Source organism: Rhinatrema bivittatum, chromosome 1 (genome assembly GCF_901001135.1).
Source record: "Rhinatrema bivittatum chromosome 1, aRhiBiv1.1, whole genome shotgun sequence".
Lineage (NCBI taxonomy): Eukaryota > Metazoa > Chordata > Amphibia > Gymnophiona > Rhinatrematidae > Rhinatrema > Rhinatrema bivittatum.
In genome coordinates, this window is record NC_042615.1 from 40,866,894 (window position 1) to 40,888,032 (window position 21,139).

General features: G+C 44.2%; 1 protein-coding gene across 5 annotated transcripts in view; it reads right to left on the bottom strand.

Annotated features, from left to right (window-relative positions):
• The window catches only part of INPP4B (inositol polyphosphate-4-phosphatase type II B), a 1,386,300-nt gene that overhangs the window by 183,506 nt on the left and 1,181,655 nt on the right, over nucleotides 1–21,139 (bottom strand). The window lies entirely within an intron of this gene.

Below are 21,139 nucleotides of genomic sequence, written 5' to 3' on the forward strand. Positions count from 1 at the left end.
CCAATCAGTGGTACCTCTTTTTCCATTTTACCAAAATGAGCTGTGCCTTGGCAGTTCTACTAATTAGTGCAGCCAGAGAACGCTTTGCACTTACAGACGTCGCCTCTTCCAAGCAATGCAGCAGCCTCTGACCTGGAATCGCAGAACAGGTTTTTTTTTTTCATACACTTGGTTTGCAGCATGCCAAATCCGCATCTTAGTGACAGCCCTTAGCCGGCCACCTGACGCTGCTGTGTTCATTTGACACTGCTGTGTGATGGTGTTATCCCTTTTGTTCTAGTGCCAGCACTGCTAAGTGGCAGGCTATTATTGAGAATATTATGCAGGACAATGTTGCTTCTCTGTTAAATAAAAGTAAAGCTCTTCTTTCAGCTTACAGTCAATAAGCGCTGTAAGAAAAATAGTGATTTCATGCTCATAATTTGATCTGATACGCTACATGTCTCAGCCTCTCAATTCTCTAATGTTTAATAGAATGGCTTGTTTTCACTCGACACGGTAAAGTAAATTGGCTAGTAGCCAGAGCAGTCAAAGCAGAAGCAATAATTCTGCCTAACCTGGAGGCCGGATCTAGTCTCCTAATGTTTCTTAACTCCTTGTAATATCTTGACTGGCAACTTGAGCACCATAAAACACAATTTTAGCATCCAAATGTCTCATATTTATTACTCCATTATCCGTTCGGCTTTGTCTGAATATCATTTAAGCTGTGTCTGACCAAATAATAAAATCTAATACTTGGTGCAGCCAGAGCGCTTTACTGCTTACCGTGAATTATGGGGACAATTTTCAAAGCCATTTATTCAGGAAAAAGAAGTGATTTACCTGGGAAAAACTGGCCTGTCAACTGTTGTCTTCTGCCCGGCTGAAAGTTCATATGGGCTTGCACAGCATACCCACTCTTAGCTGTGTTAAAAAGAGAGTAGTTCCTGGAGATGGTAGGATGGAGGAAAAGCATGCATGCACTCTTAGTTGCATTAAAAAGTGAGGTGTTCCTGGAGAGGCAGGGGAGGGAAGAAAACCGCATATGCATTCATAGCTGCATTAAAAAGTGAGGTGTTCCTGGAGAGGCAGGGGAGGGAAGAAAACCGCATATGCATTCATAGCTGCATTAAAAACTGAGGTGTTCCTGGAGAGGCAGGGGAGGGAAGAAAACCGCATATGCATTCATAGCTGCATTAAAAAGAGAGGTGCTCCTGGAGAGGGCAGGACGGAGGAAAAGAGTACATGCACACTTAGCTGCATTAAAAAGTGAGGTGTTCCTGGAGAGGCAGGGGAGAGAAGAAAACCACATATGTATTCATTGCTGCATTAAAAAGAGAGGTCTCCTGGAGAGGAGAGGATGGAGGAAAAGCAAGCCGGCACACTTAGCTGCATTAAAAAGAGGATGGGGAGAGGAAAACCCGCATGCATTCATAGCTGTGTTAAAAAGTGTGGCATTCCTGGAGAGGACAGGGGAGGGAGGAGAACTGTGCATGCACTCTTACCTGCATTAAAAGAGAGGTGTCCAGGAGAGGATGGGGAGACAGGAAAACCGCACATGCACTCATAGCTGAGTTAAAAAGAGAGACATTCCTGGAGAGGGCAGGAGAGAGGGCGGATAACAGTGTGTGTTGTGTTTGAGATCATCAACAGCACGCGCACTATTTTATTGCCGCCCACCCAAATAGCGGGTGCAAAGCAAGCGGGTATTTTAAACACATGCACCTTATGTTAGTTTTGACGAGAAACTATACAGACAGTTCTCTTTGAAAATCAGCTGCAAGGATGCACAGTAAAGCACCCAACTATGTCAGGCTATTGGAAAGTTGATCACGAAGTGTACAGTACATGTCATAAACTGTGCTGGAGTCCCCTGCAGGTGCTTTTGTACCAGCTAATAAATTCTAAGATTCAATATGAAGCAGTAGAGCAGCTAATACAAAATTATACTGTTTTATTCTAGTTCTGAAATGACATTATATGCATTGGCAGAGAGTGCTTAAGAAAAGGCATGTGAGTGTGGCCAGACCCCCCGAGTCATCATCATATTGTCTACTTAATCCAATCCAGGTTAATTGTTTTAAGGAGACCAGGACAGAAATTTTTCCATATACTGCCAAGTTAGTAACTTTATCTCTTGAAAAGGGGATTCTGCCAGTAGCTACTAAAAAAAACGACGGTGAGGTCATTATTGAAAAATGAGAAATTGGATCCAACAAACTGACAAATTATCAACCTATATCATCCTTGTCCTTTATGGTTAAAGTGTTAGAAAAGGTAGTACATAAGCAACTAGATGATTATCTGGAAGATAATCTGTTGCTGAACTCTAACCAATACGGGTTCAGAAAGAACCTTAGCACTGAAATGCTGTTGTTATCCCTAAAGATACAATTTTAAAGGGTTTTGATCATGGGCAAAGATATTTGTTGGTATTGCATTCAATACAGTTGATTACAAGTTATTGCTTCACCGGTTATCCGAATTGGGTATTGTGGGCCAGATTTTAATACCTAAGCGCGGGCCTAGATTTGTGCACACAAACCGGCATGCACAAATCTATGCCCGATTTTATAACATACGCGCGCAGCCACGGGCATGTTATAAAATCCGGGGTCAGTGCGCGCAAGGGGGTGAACACTTGTGCACCTTGCGTGTGCCGAGCCCTAGGGGAGCCCCGATGGGTTTCCCTGTTCCCTCCTTCCCCTCCCTTCCCCTACCTAACCCGCCCCCAACCCTACCTAAAACCCCCCTAACCTTTATTATGCAAGTTGCGCCTGCCTCTGGGCAGGCGTAGGTTGTGCATGCCGGCTGAGTGCCGGTGCACGATCCCCTGGCCTAGCGGTCCTTTGGAGGCCTCTGGCCACGCCCCTGCCCCGGACTGCCCACGCCCCACCCATTTTTTCAAGCCCCCCAGACGCGTGTCTGGGGGGCTTGCGCGCATTGCCGGGCCTATGCAAAATAGGCTCGGCGCGCATAACCCCCCTGCGCGCGTAAGGTTTTTGAAATCTGCCCTAATGGGTGTAATGAGAAATTGGTTTTCGTCTTTTCTTTCAAATAGAAATTTTCAAATAGTCTTTGAAGATAAGCCATCTGGTTGGCAGGAAATCACAACTGGTGTACCACAGGGTTCCTTCCTTATCTGCTACCCTGTTCAATGTGTACATTGCTCCATTGTGCATGGTTTTGCATGATTTAGGAGTAGAATTCAATATGTTTGCAGATCACAATCAATTTTGGTTCCCAATTAAAGGGTTGTTGTCAGAAGCATTGGGAAATTTATCATATCTTCAGGCTATTAAATCCTGGTTGAACCACAATTGTAGAACACTGAATGTAATGCTGACTGAAGAAGATTTTAATGAGGTGGAGCTTCTGGCCTTTTTGTTATGATAGAGGTCTTTAAGATCATGAGAGGTCTTGAACGAGTAGATGTGAATCGGTTATTTACACTTTTGAATAATAGAAGGACTAGGGGGCATTCCATGAAGTTAGCAAGTAACACATTTAAGACTAATCAGAGAAAATTCTTTTAAACTCAACGCACAATAAAGCTCTGGAATTTGTTGCCAGAGGACGTGGTTAGTGCAGTTAGTGTAGCTGGGTTCAAAAAAGGTTTTGATAAGTTCTTGGAGGAGAAGTCCATTAACAGCTATTAATCAAGTTTACTTAGGGAATAGCCACTGCTATTAATTGCATCAGTAGCTTGGCAATTACCCAAGTGTTTGGGTAATTGCCAGGTTCTTATGGCCTGGTTTGGCCTCTGTTGGAAACAGGATGCTGGGCTTGATGAACCCTTGGTCTGACCCAGCATGGCAATTTCTTATGTTCTTATGTTTGCGGGGTTTGATTTTAAGCTGGCCAGAGGAGTTCATGATTTGGCAGTACATTTAAATACTGGATTGTTGATGAAGGATTATGTTCGGAATTTGGTAAGAACGAGTTATTTTAAAATATGGATGTTGCGTCTTCATAAACCATATCTTGAGAGTGGGGATTTTAGGTTAGTCCTACAAATGTTGATTGTAAATAGTATTAATCACTGTAATTCATTATTCATGGGCCTACCAAAAAATACGATTAAACGGTCATAACTGCTTCAAAACTCTGAAGCCAGGGTGCTGTGTGGTATAGGAAAATTTGAGCATATCAAGCCAGTTCTCAGTCATTTGCATTGGCTGCAGATGGAGTTTAGAATCAGATACAAAATTTTGACTGTAATGCTAAGTGTGTCTATGGTGCGAAAAAGGCTGGGCTGGGGACTAGATTTCATCTTTATATACCAAAAAGGAGTTGCGCACGGTGAACAAATGTTTTTTTATTAATTCCATCTGTGAAATTTGTTCATTTAAGTGTGTTTCGTGCGAGGGTTACATCAGTAGCTGGTCCCATAGCCTGGAATGCACTGCCAGATGAGCCGCATGTAATGGAAGATCATTACTTATTTACGAAAGCATTAAAAACCTGGCTTTTTGTAGGAACATTTCAGGAATAGGGGTGTTGGGAGTGTATCTTAAGCAGCGGTTATGGGAATGGAAGAAAAGAGTGGAGAGCAAAATTTTATGTTTAAAGATTTTTTTATCTGTTTTTAAAATGTCAGAGGATATTAGAGTAATTGTGTTATTTTTATAAATGTTTGTTTTATAAGTAATATTATGTATGTAATAATATGTACACCATTTATAATAAAGAAATAAAAATAAATAAATAAATTTATTCTAGATAGCATACACTCTTGAGCTTTCTATCCCATGGAACTCCTCCCACCTAGGAGAGTTTGGATTGGTTGCTCCTTGCTTTAGAGCCAGCCATCTTCTGATTTAAGGTGTGGCAGACACAGAGCAGTTTTCCCCTCCTTGGTGAGGCCTCCCTGCCTCATCAGGTTATTTTGCTGTTTGAGGGAAGTCTCCTCGGTGCACATCCTGCCAGAAGGTCTCGTGGAGTTCAGTTACAGTAAGTAAGGACATCTCTGTGCTGGAGCCCCTGCGCGACTCCCATTCCAGGACTGAGCCCATTCACTCCCTGAATGAGGCAGGCACCTGTGACAGGCTTGGCTGTGTGAGGCGCCTGAAGGGACTGTGTTTAGCTCTGCTCGTTTGAAGAAGGTCATCCTCGTTATCTGGACTCAGTGAACAGGGTCTGAAGACCAATGAGCCCATTCACCTCATGAATGTGGCGAGCATCTGTGACAGCAGAACACCAGTCTGGGAAGATTTTTGTCTGAAGAAAGTATTATCTCTTTTTGTTGAGAGGAGGTTTTTAAACCTCCACTCCTCACTGGGAACCTTGCTGGATCATTAGGTTCTCAAACCACAGGCTCTTTAACCCACAGAGTCACCTTTTTCAGATCAGCTAAAGGAGTCAAGTAAAATCATGGAGACACCATCCGGATCTCCTTCTACATGGGACCAGGACCCAAGGCTGGGTGTTTGGATTGAGATAGGATGGTTTTTCTATGCTGAAATTGGAGCCCTGTCATAGGAATCCCAGGTAAGACGTTGGGAGAGCTTATAGTGCACACTTCACATCACCATGGGACGCTCTGCCAGGCTGCTGAAGTAAAGGACACCTACCCAAGATGAGACACCCTCATTGTAATAAAATCAAGTGTAACTGCACACTTATTTAAAGATGGACTTTAAGTTGACTTTATCCAATCGAAGAATTATTATTTAACACCCGGTGCCTGGTCCTGCCTGTTTTGTTACAGCAACTCCCTCCTGGGGTGGCCACAGCTACCAAAACACACACAGGATTATTCTTACCACTGCCTGGGCCTTAGATGAGAATCCCCCTCTGGCATAGAGAGAGAGAGCTCAGGATGGGAGGAGTGTTAGCTGGAGAAGCCGTGAAGATATAAATAAGTTGTTTGTCCTGAAAGAAGTTACTACTTCCAAAAAGAGGGATTACATGAGAATCAGAAAACATCTCGAACCACTTGGTGCCGAAATGAAAATGGGGTCTGGAATGCCAGCAGGCTGTGAGGCACCACCTCTGTAAAAGCTACCACAGAGGCGAATACTACAGACTGAGCTCCAGCTGTCCATGCAGCCCTGTCTCTCTTCCAAATCCAAATCCTGTCTTTAGAGATCAACTAAACTGAGGAAGGGGATAACTACTTGAGCTGAAGCAATCTGCTCTTTTTTTTTTTTTTAATAGCTATTCTTAATCATTTTTGGAAGAAAACGTGATTAGTGAGATGTGGATGCTGAATTTTTAAAAAATGCAAATAGTCTACATTTTGTGAGCTTCATGCTTCTGATTTGTATCATATACGGTAGTTACAGATGTGTAGGCTGACGAAAGATGAGGGGGCCATCAAAGGTAGGTTTTTGGAGTATAGATTTGTGGCAGCCTAATAAAGTATCAGCATCGATTTAATATAACCATGTATAATATATCAGTATGATCAACGATGATCTTAAGATTCGAGAAATTACATGCGTTTCCATGAAATGTCTTGCAAATCGTTTCAAGAAGGTCTCACAATAAACAATTTCCTCAAGAGGGGACTGTGTTTACCTCACCTAATGAGCCCTAATTTTTCTGCCAGAAGTCTGAACACACAAGCTTCCGTCCCATACATTAAGGCCTACCAATTAAGACAACCAACTGGCTGTGATTTTCTTATGTCCGTACCATCCCTGTGTAGTGCACAGCGAGTGCGTGGGCATATAGAAAAGCTAAGCAGATATCGAGTCTGTGAAAGACTGAGAAGGAGCTCAAAAGGCCTGATTTTATAAAGAATTTCCTTCCATTTTCTTTTATGATAAAAGAAAAAAATCTTTCATTAGTCAGACCCACCCAAAGCTAGCTAAATAGCATCCCAGAGTGACAAAACAAATACCAAGAAAAGAGCTAGGAATCATGAATACATTTTCTGCCTGGCTTGAAAGAGGAACTGCGGCTTCCATGAGCAGTATAGAATTGGGAAGCAATCATGCTGTTAGCACTGCTGGCCACAGCAAACTGCGACCGGGGCCAGGTGTCATGGTTGCCGGCTGCGGCGGACTGCAATCTGGGCCGGGCCCGCAGTCGCGAAGGAAATAGTTACCCGAGGCTGCGGGCGTCGTCGAGGGCTCCTGCGGTGGCAGGCAGCCCCTTCCACTTTCTCCCGTGGCCGCTGCCGCATCCAGGCTCGGCAGCATGGCTCCTCGAGGGTTCGGCTCCTCCCCCGCTGTTTCCCTAGGGCCGCACGCGCACGGCTGAAGATTGTTCTTAAAGGAGCCATGACAGGAAATAGTCATGGCTCCTCCTGAGACTCCTCCCCCGACATCCTGTACTTAAGGCAAGGTCTGGTCCTCAGACCTAGTCTTGGTATCAAGGTTCCTGCCTGAGTTTGGCTCAGAGCTTCTTGTTACTGGTTCTTCGTCCCGCTCTGCTTCCCGGCTCCATGGATTGACTCTTGGCTTCTGACTTCTGGACTGGCTTTCGTGTTTCTCTGGCTTGATCCTGGTATGGCTTCGGACCCTTCTCCTGTTTTGATCCTGGCCTGGACTTCGACCCTTCTTGTGTACCGAACCCTCGGACCAGCTTTGGACTATTCCGTGACTCCGTCCTCAAGACTTCTACGACCTGCTGGAGGCGCCAGCCATATGGAACCCACGACCCGCAGGAGGCGCCTGCATCCAGACCTTTCTTCAGTCTTTAAGGGAGTCTCCTAAGTCCCAGCGGCCGGGTCCCTACGGGCTTCTCCTGGGGGATCTCGAGCTTCTAGGGCGAAGTCTTCATTCTTCAACTACAGCATTTCGACCTTGCCCTTCGACGGTAGAGACCTAAGGGGATCATTTCCTTTTAGGTAGCGCTGACTCTACCTCGAAACAGGGGTCCACCTTCGGATTCATAACAGAATACCAAGGTCATGGACCCGGCAGAGGCCTCAGCTCGACAAGCCATTCCAGGACTAGCCCAGAAGGTCATGGAGCAGCAACGTATACTGGAGTCCATGGCATCTCCGTTGGAATGACTCAACGCACGTCTTGATTCAATGGCGGCTGCTCGGGCAGTTCCCTCACCGGTACCTTTGGTAATGCCAAGTAATACCCAGAATATGATTCCGTTACCTCTTCCTCCACGCTACGCTGGTGATCTTCGCCTGTGCCAAGGATTCCTCGACCAGTGCAGCATGCACTTCCATCTTCAAGCCTCTTTGTTCCCGGATGACCCTACGAAGACTACATATATCCTGTCTCTGTTAGAGGGTAAAGCCCTGGCCTGGGCTTCTCCTTTTTGGCGACGGTCGGATCCAATCCTCCAGGATCTCCCGAAATTTTTGGAACTGTTTCAAGCTGTATTTGATGACCCTGGGAAACAGGTGGTTGCTGGCTCTAAACTTTTACAACTTCGGCAAAGAAGTCGACCATTGGCGGACTATACTGTTGAATTTCGAACGCTGGCATCTGAACTTCACTGGGCGGAGAATTGTCTACGGTCTATATATTTGGAGGACCTGTCTCCCAGAATAAAAGACGAGATGGCAGCCCAAGAGTTACCTCGAGCATTAGACTCTATTGTGGACTTGGTAACCCGGATCAATCGCCGACTTCAAGAAAGAGTCCGCGAGGGATCTAACTCAAGAAGGTCCATGTCGGTTACTTCCTCCTCCTGTCCAGTTACTTCCGGTCCACAAACTATGCCCACTACCGAAGGGACTGTTGCAGAACCTATGCAATTAGGACGTGGCCCACTTTCTCCGGAGGAACGATAAAGACGCCGCCGAGAGGGCCTCTGTCTGTATTGCGGAGTAGCAGGTCATCTCAGAGCTCGTTGCCCAACACGTCCGGAAAACTTCCAAGCCTAGGCTCATGTGGGGGAGTAACTCTAGGCATCACTTCTCCGGCTCCCCTACTCACGCTACAAGTCTCCTTGATTCTTGGAGGTCTCCGATTTTCTAAGATGGCACTAGTAGACTCGGGGGCAGGAGGGAGCTTCATCCTCCAAGATGTAGTGGAACAACTACACATCCCTCTTTGCCTTTGCCCTAGGCCATTGATTCTATCTTCCATCCACATTCTATCTTCCATATTAGGTGCTACAACCCAAGAAAGAGATCTAGGTGTCATAGTGGATAACACATTGAAATCGTCGGTTCAGTGTGCTGCGGCAGTCAAAAAAGCAAACAGAATGTTGGGAATTATTAGAAAGGGAATGGTGAATAAAACGGAAAATGTCATAATGCCTCTGTATCGCTCCATGGTGAGACCGCACCTTGAATACTGTGTACAATTCTGGTCGCCGCATCTCAAAAAAGATATAATTGCGATGGAGAAGGTACAGAGAAGGGCTACCAAAATGATAAGGGGAATGGAACAACTTCCCTACGAGGAAAGACTAAAGAGGTTAGGACTTTTCAGCTTGGAGAAGAGACGACTGAGGGGGGATATGATAGAGGTGTTTAAAATCATGAGAGGTCTAGAATGGGTAGATGTGAATCGGTTATTTACTCTTTCGGATATTAGAAAGACTAGGGGGAACTCCATGAAGTTAGCATGGGGCACATTTAAAACTAATCGGAGAAAGTTCTTTTTTACTCAACGCACAATTAAACTCTGGAATTTGTTACCAAAGAATGTGGTCAGTGCAGTTAGTATAGCTGTGTTTAAAAAAGGATTGGATAAGTTCTTGGAAGAGAAGTCCATTACCTGCTATTAAGTTCACTTAGAGAATAGCCACTGACATTAGCAATGGTAACATGGAATAGACTTAGTTTTTGGGAACTTGCCAGGTTCTTATGGCCTGGATTGGCCACTGTTGGAAACAGGATGCTGGGCTTGATGGACCCTTGGTCTGACCCAGTATGGCATGTTCTTATGTACAGAGATCCTCTACCGGGGAGAATAACGCACCAAACTGTTCCACTGGTTTGTCACATTGAACCTAATCAATTGGAACAGATCTCATTTTACATCATTCAGAGAGCGATACATCCTGTAGTTTTGGGCATTCCCTGGTTACAACAGCATAACCCTCAGTTCGACTGGACATCCTTAAAGCTTATTCACTGGGGTCCAGCATGCCAAGAAACCTGCCTTAAAGGAACGACTTCCGCAGACAGTTATATCTGTACTACTCTTCTTGAAGGTTTGCCGTCTCAGTATGGTCAGTTTGCAGATATGTTCTCCAAAACAGCCGCTGATACCTTACCTCCATTAATCTGGTTCAAGGGACGACTCCACCTCGGGGTAGGGTTTACCCATTATCTGCCGCAGAGACCCACGCCATGTCCCAATGCATTCAAGAGAATCTACAGAAGGGGTTCATTCAACGATCTACGTCTCCAGCCAGATAACCTGACAGGGCAGCAGTTACTACCCCTAACACTCAGTGCAGGTTATCCCCATGTTTTTGTTAAGGGTAGTAACTGCTGCTCCATGCAGGTTACCCCCATGTTATTGTTAAAGGTAGTAACTGCCGCTCCGTGTAAATTATCCCCATGTTTCTGTTAAGGGTAGTAACTGCCGCTCTGTGCAGGTTTCTCCCATGTTATTGTTAAGGGTAGTAACTGCCGCTCCATGCAGGTTACTCCCATGTATTGTTAACGGTAGTAACTGCCGCTCTGTGCAGGTTACTCCCTTGTTACTGTTATGGGTAGTAACTGCTGCTCCGTGCAGGTTACCCCCATGTTTCTGTTAAGGGTAGTAACTGCCGCTCCGTGCAGGTTACTCCCATGTTATTGTTAAGGGTAGTAACTGCCGCTCTGTGCAGGTTACTTCCTTGTTACTGTTATGGGTAGCAACTGCCGCTCCGTGCAGGTTACCCCCATGTTACTGTTAAGGGTAGTAAATGCTGCTCCATGCAGGTTACCCCCAAGTATTATGTTATGGGTAGTAGCTAGTGTTCCACGCAGGTTACTCCCAAGCCTTATGTTAAGGGTAGTAATAGGAACAATCAAAACCAAGAAACTGTCAAACCCATATCAAAATTACTTCTAGCAACATTTTTACAGGATCAGCATCCTTCGTGAAAATTCATACAATGCTGCTGATTGAACGTGCTTTGCTTTTGGACTTGGCTGAAGAATCAGGCCTGCACTTTTTCCCTACATTGAGGAGGAATCGAAAGAAGAGAAGAGGAAAAAGTCATCTAGAGACCCCCAATGGAATTTCCACCTCTGCGACATGGGACATTGACAGATTGAGGACTGGGAGTACACGTGGACTTCAGCTAGTTTGGGGAAAAACAGGGATTCCCACAGCTAGGATAACCCGCCCACTTTGGGTCACTTATTCATTCCACCCCATGGAGGATAAGTAAGTTCCAAGCTCCTGCCCTGAAGCAAACATCCACAGAGGTAGAAACACTAAAAACCAGTACAGCTGAAGGACCTGGGGGCAACTGGACACTATTATTTGTTCCTTTTACAATCACAGTAGATTTTATTTTGAATACTCATCCAGACAATCCAGCCTGGTCTGTAAGTGTGCCTGTCCCAAAGAACAAGGGTAATACATCCACAAGGGAATTCATTCCTGTCCTGGGCCTTCAAGGTTATCCTTTCCCCTACAGAAAGGACCCACCCCTTGGGACAAGAAAAAGGGGAAAGAGACTGAGGGCTTAGCCCCAAGAAAGAAATTCTTTTATGGCCCTTTAGGATACAGCCTATCCATGAAAAAAGGGTTACACAACCATCCTGGAAAGGTATCACAATCTTTAATCATCATTTCAAAACTTACTCAGACTGACATTTAAAAATGGAGGGGCGGGGGCTGCAGCATAAACTTTTTACCCATACAAGCAAACATACAGTTGAGTTAAACAATGGATAAACCCCCAAATCGACCAAGCAATAACGTTTGGGAAATAGCAATCAGAGGCAGATGAGGAATCGCTGATAAAAGAACCAATGGAAAAATAAGAAGAGAACAAAAAGGAAATAGAGAGGGCACAGAGCATCAAGCATGGAGGGTCTTGTACGCAAACTGTTAAAGACTCGTTAATCACAATACTCCAAGAAGGTTAAGGAGAAGTTTGATGCTTGTATATTGGAGCAGGTTCACTTTGCAGCAGTCCTTTTCATCATCGTTTATTACGCGCTTTTCCAGCAAGTGAGATCAGGGCATGTAATGCATTTACCATTAGCGCCGTGCTGAAAGAAGGAAGGAAGGAAGGAAGGAAGGAAGGAAGGATCTCGGGACAGCGTCCTTTGCTTTTCAGTGATTGTAAAGTTCCTTTATGTTACATTACACTTTTATAGCACATTCCTTGAAACAAGTTCAACCCTGTTACGCCCTTTGGTTGCAGACGGCTGCGACTGCTCTTGCTCACCTTAAGGCTTCCTGCATCGACTCTTCTAGGGAGACTGGCGGCCTCCGCCAGCTACCGCCGGCCTACACGCCCTAGTTCTTGGGCCCTCCCACACGACGTGGATGCTGCCAACCACCATCTTGCCCTGGGAGTTCCCTAGGCATGCGCGTGCGCCCTCGGGCCAGTCTTATTCACGTCATGGTGGATACCTCGGGGGTGTCCCTTCGATATGATGTCAATACTCTTAGACGTTTAAGCTTGCTGGCCCTACCTGCCTATGACTTGGCAACGAGTTCCCTCATTACTGAATCCGCTCACTTTGGACCTGCGTTCCAGTTCCTGCTTCCTTGACTCGAGACGTTCCGGGTACCCGCTCCTCGGGGGCCCTATCCTGTCTCTGGCTATCCGCTCCTCGGAGGGCCTTTCTTCTTGGACTGCTACTTGCCCCGTTCCCAGGTGCTTCCTCTGGAACTCTCGCTCTGCTACCGTGAGTACGCTGCACTGCGGATCATTGCCGTACTAACGCTACCGAGGACCCTCATCGGTGTACCCCACTCTGCGGACCATTGCTGTACCAGTGCTACTGAGGACCCTCGTTGGTATAGCCCGCACTGCGGACTATTGTCGTACCAACACTACCGAGGACCTTCATCGGCATACCCCGCACTGTGGACCATTGCCGTACCAACGCTACCGAGGACCCTCATCAGTGTACTCCGCTCTGCGGACCATTACCGTGCCAACGCTACTGAGAACGCTCATTGATGTACCTCGCTCTGCAGACCATTGCCATACCAACGCTATTAAGGATCCCTCACCAGTGTACCCCGCTCTACGGACCATCACCGATCATCTCTACAGAGGACTCCTCCTTGGGTATACCCCACTGCACAGACCTGTGGCTCCTCAGCATCTGTGTGACTTTCTGCTTCACTCCCCACTCCGCGGGCAGTGTCACTCTGCTTCTTTAATAAAGACTCTAAGGACATTCTAGCTAGAACTGAGTCAGCCCCCTGTAATGACGCCCTGTGGCTCCACCCCTTGGGGTCACCATCTCTAGCTCTACTGCCCTCTCCTCTCCATTCTCTCTTAAGCACCTATTGCTCTGCACACCTCTTAGCTGAGACCTCGCGTCCCGACGGTGAGGCTCACGGGGCTCCTCCCCATGGGTGGTGCCATTTTTCACCTCGGCCCAAGGCGGTTTGCATCAGGCAATAAAACCAATAATCAAAATACATTTACTTATTTATTTATTTATAGGCTTTTCTATACCGACATTAGTGGTTACATCATATCAGTTTATCATATAACTAGTACAATAAAATAAAATATAAAAACTAAACTAAATATTTATTTATGTATTTATTTATTAACTTTTATTTACCGACATTCGTGAAGCACATCATGCCGGTTTACACAGAACTCAGGTGGGAGATACAGTAAAACAATATAACATTATAACAATGTAATATAATATTACTAATTAAACTAAAAACAAGAACAAAAACAACCAGACAAAAACAAAGTGAACAAAATAAACAGTACAGAAATGAGCCAAGGGAGCAGAGGTTTAAAGGGGAAAACGGGGGCATAAAAAAAATGGCATAAATATGGCATAAAAAAATATGGCATAAAATACATTAAAAATAAATCAGTTTACTAGTTGACCTTCCATAAGCTCCAGTGCATGGAAGTTCACCATAATAAAAATCTACAATTCTTGTTATAAGCTTCAGTTCAGTTACCAATCAAGTACAAATCTGCTTTAAAATATGCATTGTTATTTCAGTAAAAAGGGAATCAGCCATAACCGGTGAGCAGTGGTCTTCCATGCACTAGAAAATCTGAGAAAAGGGAAGAGGCGTGCAAAAATGTTATTGGTGGACTCCTACATAAAACATGCAGAAGGCCCGGCTGCAGTCTACGTGAGAGCGATCCTGCGGGCTCCCTGTCTCATGGATGTAGCGATCACGCATCCCTAAAGGGAGAGAATGCTTGCTCTAGCCCCGGACGAAGGACAGACAATTTCTAGCCAGCAGACTCTGGCCCAGTTCAGACCCTCTGTACCAGCACCGCAAGGATTAGGAACACAGGAATGTGATGGTGTGAGACTTTGGACCTGCCCTGGTATCTTTTAAATTTGTCTCAGAGCATTGTGGTATTTGTAATCCTACTTTTTTCCATCAGCAATCATCCACTCTGCATTCTATAGCGTGACAGCAAAGGGGAAGTCAGAAAGCCAGGACAGGTTAAAGTCTCCCTCCAAACACTGGGTTACTTCACCTCCCTAATCTTTTAGCAGAGAAGCAGCTCAGTTTCACCCTCCAAACTTCAGCACAGGAGCACAGGCATGAGGAATTTTAAATATTATGATATCTATTTATGCAGAACACAAACCATCAAGAAAGCTATATTAGGTTATGTTACACTTGCCCACTCTCTTAATTAATAACAAATTTCTAAAGAGGACTCAGTGGAATCTTAATTATGGTTAATGCCTACTCAATTTCCATACAGAGAGCATAGGAGCCATGGCAATTTGTTAACTGGATACAAATCTCATTCCTTACACAACAGCCCGTAATTTTCTTAATGAGCTTCAACTAAAGTTCTACATCAAATTTGCAAGAAAAAATTAAAGTGTACCTAAATATCTAAACATAATTAACATAGCGGAGGAAACAGTTCCACATATCCCTTTTCAAGTCAGCTGAATTTGAACACACTGTGATTTCCCTCTACCCTGGCGAAGTATTCCAATTTATTTTTGTAATTTGTAAAAAAAAAATATTTTTTTTAATTAGTATCAGAAGATTGATTTTATATATATATATATCCACCTGTTCACCCGTCCAATTTTCCCAGTCATGCCCCTTCTGACTGTAGGCTGCTGTGTGAGATCAAATTGGTTGGAAACCAGAGAAGACCCAGGGATGTTGCCAACTCTACCCATGGAAAGTAAAAAAGAAGCATGGTAGCCATGGACTAAGATGGGATTGAGCAGAAACTGAAATCAATTTAGCATTAAAAACACAAATAGAAAGGAAAGGCAGAGAAAACTTCCTTGAAGTGAAGGTACTCCCACTGCCTGTTCTGTACAGATCCCAAGAAACTTCTGGACCATCAAGCACTGCTTAGGCAAGAATAAAATTAGAGGTCCGTATTCAGTAAGTCGGCGAGCGGTAATGTTATCTGGATTTATTTATTTAAGGCTTTTCTATACCGAATTTCTTGATACAGATCAAATCAATTCGGTTTACATCGAACATAAGTTTTAAACAATAACATAGCCAGTAAACCTGCTGCAGGAAAGTTCCAGTTCTGGACATTTGCATAAAGACCTTGCATTCTGTGGATCTGGGAGGAAGATTTTCTACCATCCTTCCTGCCCTAGAAAGGGGACAATTTGAACAGCTGATTGCTCCATGCTGCCTGGAAATTTCATCTGAAAGATCCTGTCTGTCATTCTAAAAGAAGAATAAGGCCCGATTTCAAAAGGCCCATGTGCGTAAAAAACAAGAGTTATGCGCATGACTGGGCCTTGTGTGCGCCATGCGCATTTTACAAAGGGCCCAGCCAGGCACATAACCCCCATTACACGCCGAAGTGCCAGGCCTTTCAAAAGGAGCGGGCTGGGGGGGTGGTATGGGGGCAGGCTGGGACAGCTTCATTAGACACTGTCCCGGGAAAGCATGCGCCAGCAGCCAGCCGGCACGCGGAAGATACTTCTGCTCTGGAGCAGCAGCAAGTATTAAAATTTTAAAAAATGGGGATTAGTTTAGGGGTCGGGGAGGAGAGGTGAAAAGGGAGGAAAAGTAGACAGGGGTAACGGGCAAAGGACTGATCGCGTCGCCACGCGTACTAAAGCAAATTCTGCCCCCCCCCCCGCATGTGCAGATGTTAAAATCCGGCGCACAGATATCATATTTTATAACATGCAGTGCTCCGATGCACGCATGTTATAAAATGATTGCATCCATGTGGGCACGCCAGGAACTGCGCGCACATGGACACACGCACGTACCTTTGAAAATCAACCCAATTGTGAGTAAGATTGTCTTTTACATTTGGAGACCCGCATCTGGAGTTTTTTCCTTGGGGAGAAGAAATATATGTAGAAACCATGCAGTGTTTGATATCCTGTTTGACCTCTAGTATTTTGGAAGGAGATTTTGGCCTATAATTAGGAATACTCCTGCTCATCCAGGAAAGCTTACTTTTCCATGCCCTAGAGGATGAGGTATGTCCCAGGTCCTATCTACTGAGGGACACTTGCACAGATAAAGGTGTATTGGAAAATTGAGATAACAATTAGCTGTGTCAAGAGGACTGATGTACATTGCTCTGTTTCCATAGTGTATTACATTTTTCATTATACTGTCACTCTGTGTCATTTAATGATATTGCTTAGGTTAGAGTCTCTTAGATTATCGAATTCCTTTTCCTGATTGTTTATTATTTGAATGTTTCTGAACTTCTTATTGAGTGTTTTCCTGTGTCTCTCTCTCTCTGTCTCTCTTCTCTTCCTATTGCTCCCTTGACCTGAAGTATGCTGGAATGTTTTGCTACATAAAGGGACTTTCAGTTGGAAAAAAGTTCTTAGCAAACTAACAGCTTATCCTGAATCCTTCTCCACAAGCTCCTAGAAGCGTTGCTTCTTTACCTATTCCGTTCTCCTATTCAATTATTCCTATTCACTACTATTCAGTGGTATCTACAATTTTTACAATAGCTACATTTCATCTCCCTCTGACTACTGGGCTTCCAGAGACTCATAACAGCTGAACCAGGCCCTGCTGACTGTATAGCTATTCTTTGTCTTGTCATTCACAGTGAGTGTTGAACTGTTTCATCATTCTAAGAAATGTTGTGGAATTCAAGAACTGAATACTCTGGTATCTGAAACTAGGAAAAAGATTTAACTGACTGTCTAGGTACTCAAGGTAGAGATCAAAGGCTAAAGGTAGTACATATATAGTGCCACAAATTTTATGCAGTAAAGTTTTGTTTGGACACCCATTTTGAGAGTCCAAGCTATTTATTTGGCATTTACACCCCTTCTATATACATTGAGGAAGGAACTCCCCTGGATAAAGAGTCATCCCTCCACCTTGAGTCTCGGAGGAGTATCTTTGCCTCCATCATAAGAATTAGACCTCTGGAGCTGTAGGATTGAGAGTGGTTGTAGCCCTGGGACCCTGTATGAACCCACAAGTAAAGCAGCATAAGAGACTGTGAAATAGGAACGTGAAGTTTTATTTCTGTATCGCAAGGGGAATACATGATATGTTGCACTTTCATTGCATAGTGTAAAGCCGGCGTAAAGAGCAGGATTTTGGATTTTTGGGGGACTGGTGTTCTCTCCAGAGGGCTAAGAGACTTTACAGTTATGATGGTCTACACATCTATTTGAGATGGAACCCCAGATCCAAAAATGAACAGTTCAGATGACACATTATCAAATGTTTAAACTGTATGACAGGGTGGCAGATGGAAAGCTATCAGTAAATGAGGTTGAGTGGAGAAACACACAAAGGTATGGACCTTGCTAAAAGGAAAAGGAGCACGGGTATTAATGTGCGGAAATCCAGGGGGTACTGTACGGAAGAAATACTTGTGGCTTATTTTGGATAGGAGAAATGGCACTTTCATTTGCACAGGTGCAATCTACAGACCTAGATCAAAAAAGATCCTTAGAAGGGAGTAATCAATATACAGAAACTAGAATTCTATAACACAAAATACTTAAAAAAAATAAATACATTTGAAGGGTGACCGTAATCTACAGACCTCCAGGACAGGCAAAAAAACTGGATAGAGATTTAACCAAAAGCATACACAAGGCTGAGATAAAGAGGGGGCTGTTTCTTGTGGAAGATTTAATCTGCTGGATACTGACTGGCACATCCTATCTGCCAAAACAGAAGTAGAAAGATCCTCAGCTCCCTTCAAGGGACAGCTCTCAAACAAAACTGTAACCAAACCCAGAAGGGAGGGAGCAATACTGGATCTGCTACTTACAAACAGGGGAAGTGTTTCTAACATCCACATGGATGGTTACCTGAGCTCCACTGATCATCCAGCAGCGAGGCCAATAACTACGGTACAAATAATTTAGGAAGAATATATTTTGGGATTCAAATTAGTAGATGGGATTTCCCCATTTAGCTTCCTGCAATTATTGTGGACAAATGTGACTTAGCAATTATAGAAAACATTTTAAACATCTTTTGCACAGCCTCAGTGGCTTTTGTGTGTTGGGTGAAGGGATTGTTTCTTTTTTCTTCATCATCTTTATCCTTGGTGATCACTTCCATGCCCTCTTCCAGGACAGCACACCCTAGCAGTACAAAGAAGTACCGGCAGTCCAAGGGCTGGAAGGGTCCTCGGAGCACATAGTCACTGTGGCTAGCCCAGACCTGACCAGCCCTGAGCCCGGATTCCCCGTGCACGGCTTCTCGGCCCGCATTGATGGTTTGTACTTAAGCAGAAATTCTGAATCATTCAAGTAACTGATATAGCTCCAGCAGACAAAATGTGAAAGTTCTATCAATTTAGTATGAGGTTCTGAAGAGGATTTGGACGACTCTCTTCTAAATTACAAAACATGTCATTTCTCATTACTTTCCTCCACAAGAAACTTTTCAGCCATTTTCTGAGGATTTAAAGGGCTCAAGTTCTTTTTAGTTTCTCTTAAGGAGGTTGCGCAGCCTGGCCCTTGCTGTTTGGATCAAGCGCAGCTTTTTTTTTTTGTTTGTTTTCAGCAGTGTGACTTTCAGTCATCAACACACTTGGCCAACATCTACTCCTCCTCATGAAAACACCCACGTACATTTAACATGCAAGAAAAAAAAATATATATATATATATGGCTCGGAAAATCATAGCTGAGATAATCAATGCAAAAACATTTTCTTTTTTAAATACTCATTGAAACTAAAATTACCACCAAACAGGGAACTGAGCACAAGGGTTTTTTTTGGGTAGCAGACTCTTGATGGAGAAGGCTGGTTGTTTTTGGTTGGTTTTTTTTTTTTTTTTTTGCTATTAACCGGTAAACATAGTAAAATCTTCCCTTTCAAATTATGTTAGCTGCAGGCTTTGCCATCCTTTGCTGAGGACCAGGCTCACTCTTTCATAGTATCTGAATACTACAAACGTCTCTGCTTTATTGTATATACATCTCACTCCACAACTCTAATACTGAGCTGACATAAACAAAGTCTCCAGGGATGAAAAGGCATTCATACACCTAATGTTAGATTCAGTTATTTCTCCTTACAGTGATCCTGAAACATGAAAAAGTTGCACAACAAAGGGTGAGGGGCTCTTACTTTCTCTTGCTGTTGATACAAATCTGAAATACGTTGATTTTAGAAGAGCAACATTTAAGGGTTTTTTTTGTTTTTTGTTTTAATGTTTTTGACGTCATGGGACTCTAAAATCACTTACTGAAAGATTATACCTATATAAAAGTTAGAAAATATAATGAGCAGCAGCTATTACGGGTAATTTCACAGCTTTCGATGTACAAAAGCTAACCCTTAATGGCATCAGTAATTTGGTTTTTAATATTCTTCTTTTACGGTGAAAGATTTTTCATATACATGTGCAAGCTAAATGATCTTAAAAAAAAAAAAAATCACATAGGACTGAGTCTCAGTAATAAAGATTGCCAAATTTTGTCTTATGAGGAGAAGAAAGAGAAATGTATGCAGAAAAAAAAGTATCAGTAGAGCTGAAGAAAAGAAAGTAGACTAGGAAAAGCCAGAGGGGCCAACGCAATACAGTGTGCTCAGCCGAGCGCACTATATAACCCGCAGTCGGACGCGGGATAAATAGGCGCTAATCCACCCCCTAATGCAATAAGGGGATTAGCGCCTATTTAACGCGCGTCCCACGCGGAGTGAATGCGATAGTGCTCATCACATGCAAAGGCATATGAATGAGGCTATTACTCATTCACTCCAATTACAAAAAGATAAAGGTGCGTCTCAGACGCACATTTATCACTCAGATATTAACGCCTGCCTGGAGCAGGTGTTAATACCTGAACGCATTGAAAAGAAGTACAGAAAAGCAGAAAAAACTGCTTTTCTGTACTTCTTTATAAAGTAAAAACAAAAATACAATAAAATAACTCGGCAGACTGCCGAGTTATGAAGACCGACGCCGGTAAAGTCGGCGTCGGTTTTCATAACCGGCCGTCTGCCAGTAACCGCCAAATTCTCGGCGTTGGGTTTTATTACTGGCAGACAGACAGATTATGACCAAGGCCGAGTTTACCGGCGTCGGTCTTCATAACCGGTAGCCGCGGCAAGCCCCTAATTTCCATATTACATGGCACCCCCCCCTTGCGGGCACCATGCGTGCATTAAAAAAGAAGGGTGCTGAAAAGTCAGCGTCCGCTTTCAGCGCACATTTATTTATTTATCAGGTTTTATATACCGTCATTCGGCTTCATTATAAAGCCATCATAATGGTTTACAAACATGGGAAGGTTGCAAGCATATTAATATGACTGTTAACAACGAGAGACATTCTTTTATAAAGATTAACTAGAACTAGCACTACGGATTGCACGAAGGGGTGCACAAAGGGGAATACCCCTTTGTCGCGCCCCTTCGGTGCGCGGCGCCTGGTGGTAAGGCACCGTTTAACCGTCCATCGTTGTCCTCGATGATGTCAGGGGGCGGGCCTCCCGATTGGGGCCCTCTCATCGCCTTTCCCCTCTCACTTCCCACTGTCATTTTCTTTCTTTTCTTTTTTCATGGCGGTGGTCCGCATTTAGAAGAGAAACAGCCTTTGTGACAGGGCCATTGCAGATCCTACCTCGTGGTGGCCCAAGAAGAGGACGCCCACTAAAGGGGCTGTTGTGAATCCCATCTTGCGGCAGCCTGAGAAGATCAAGGCC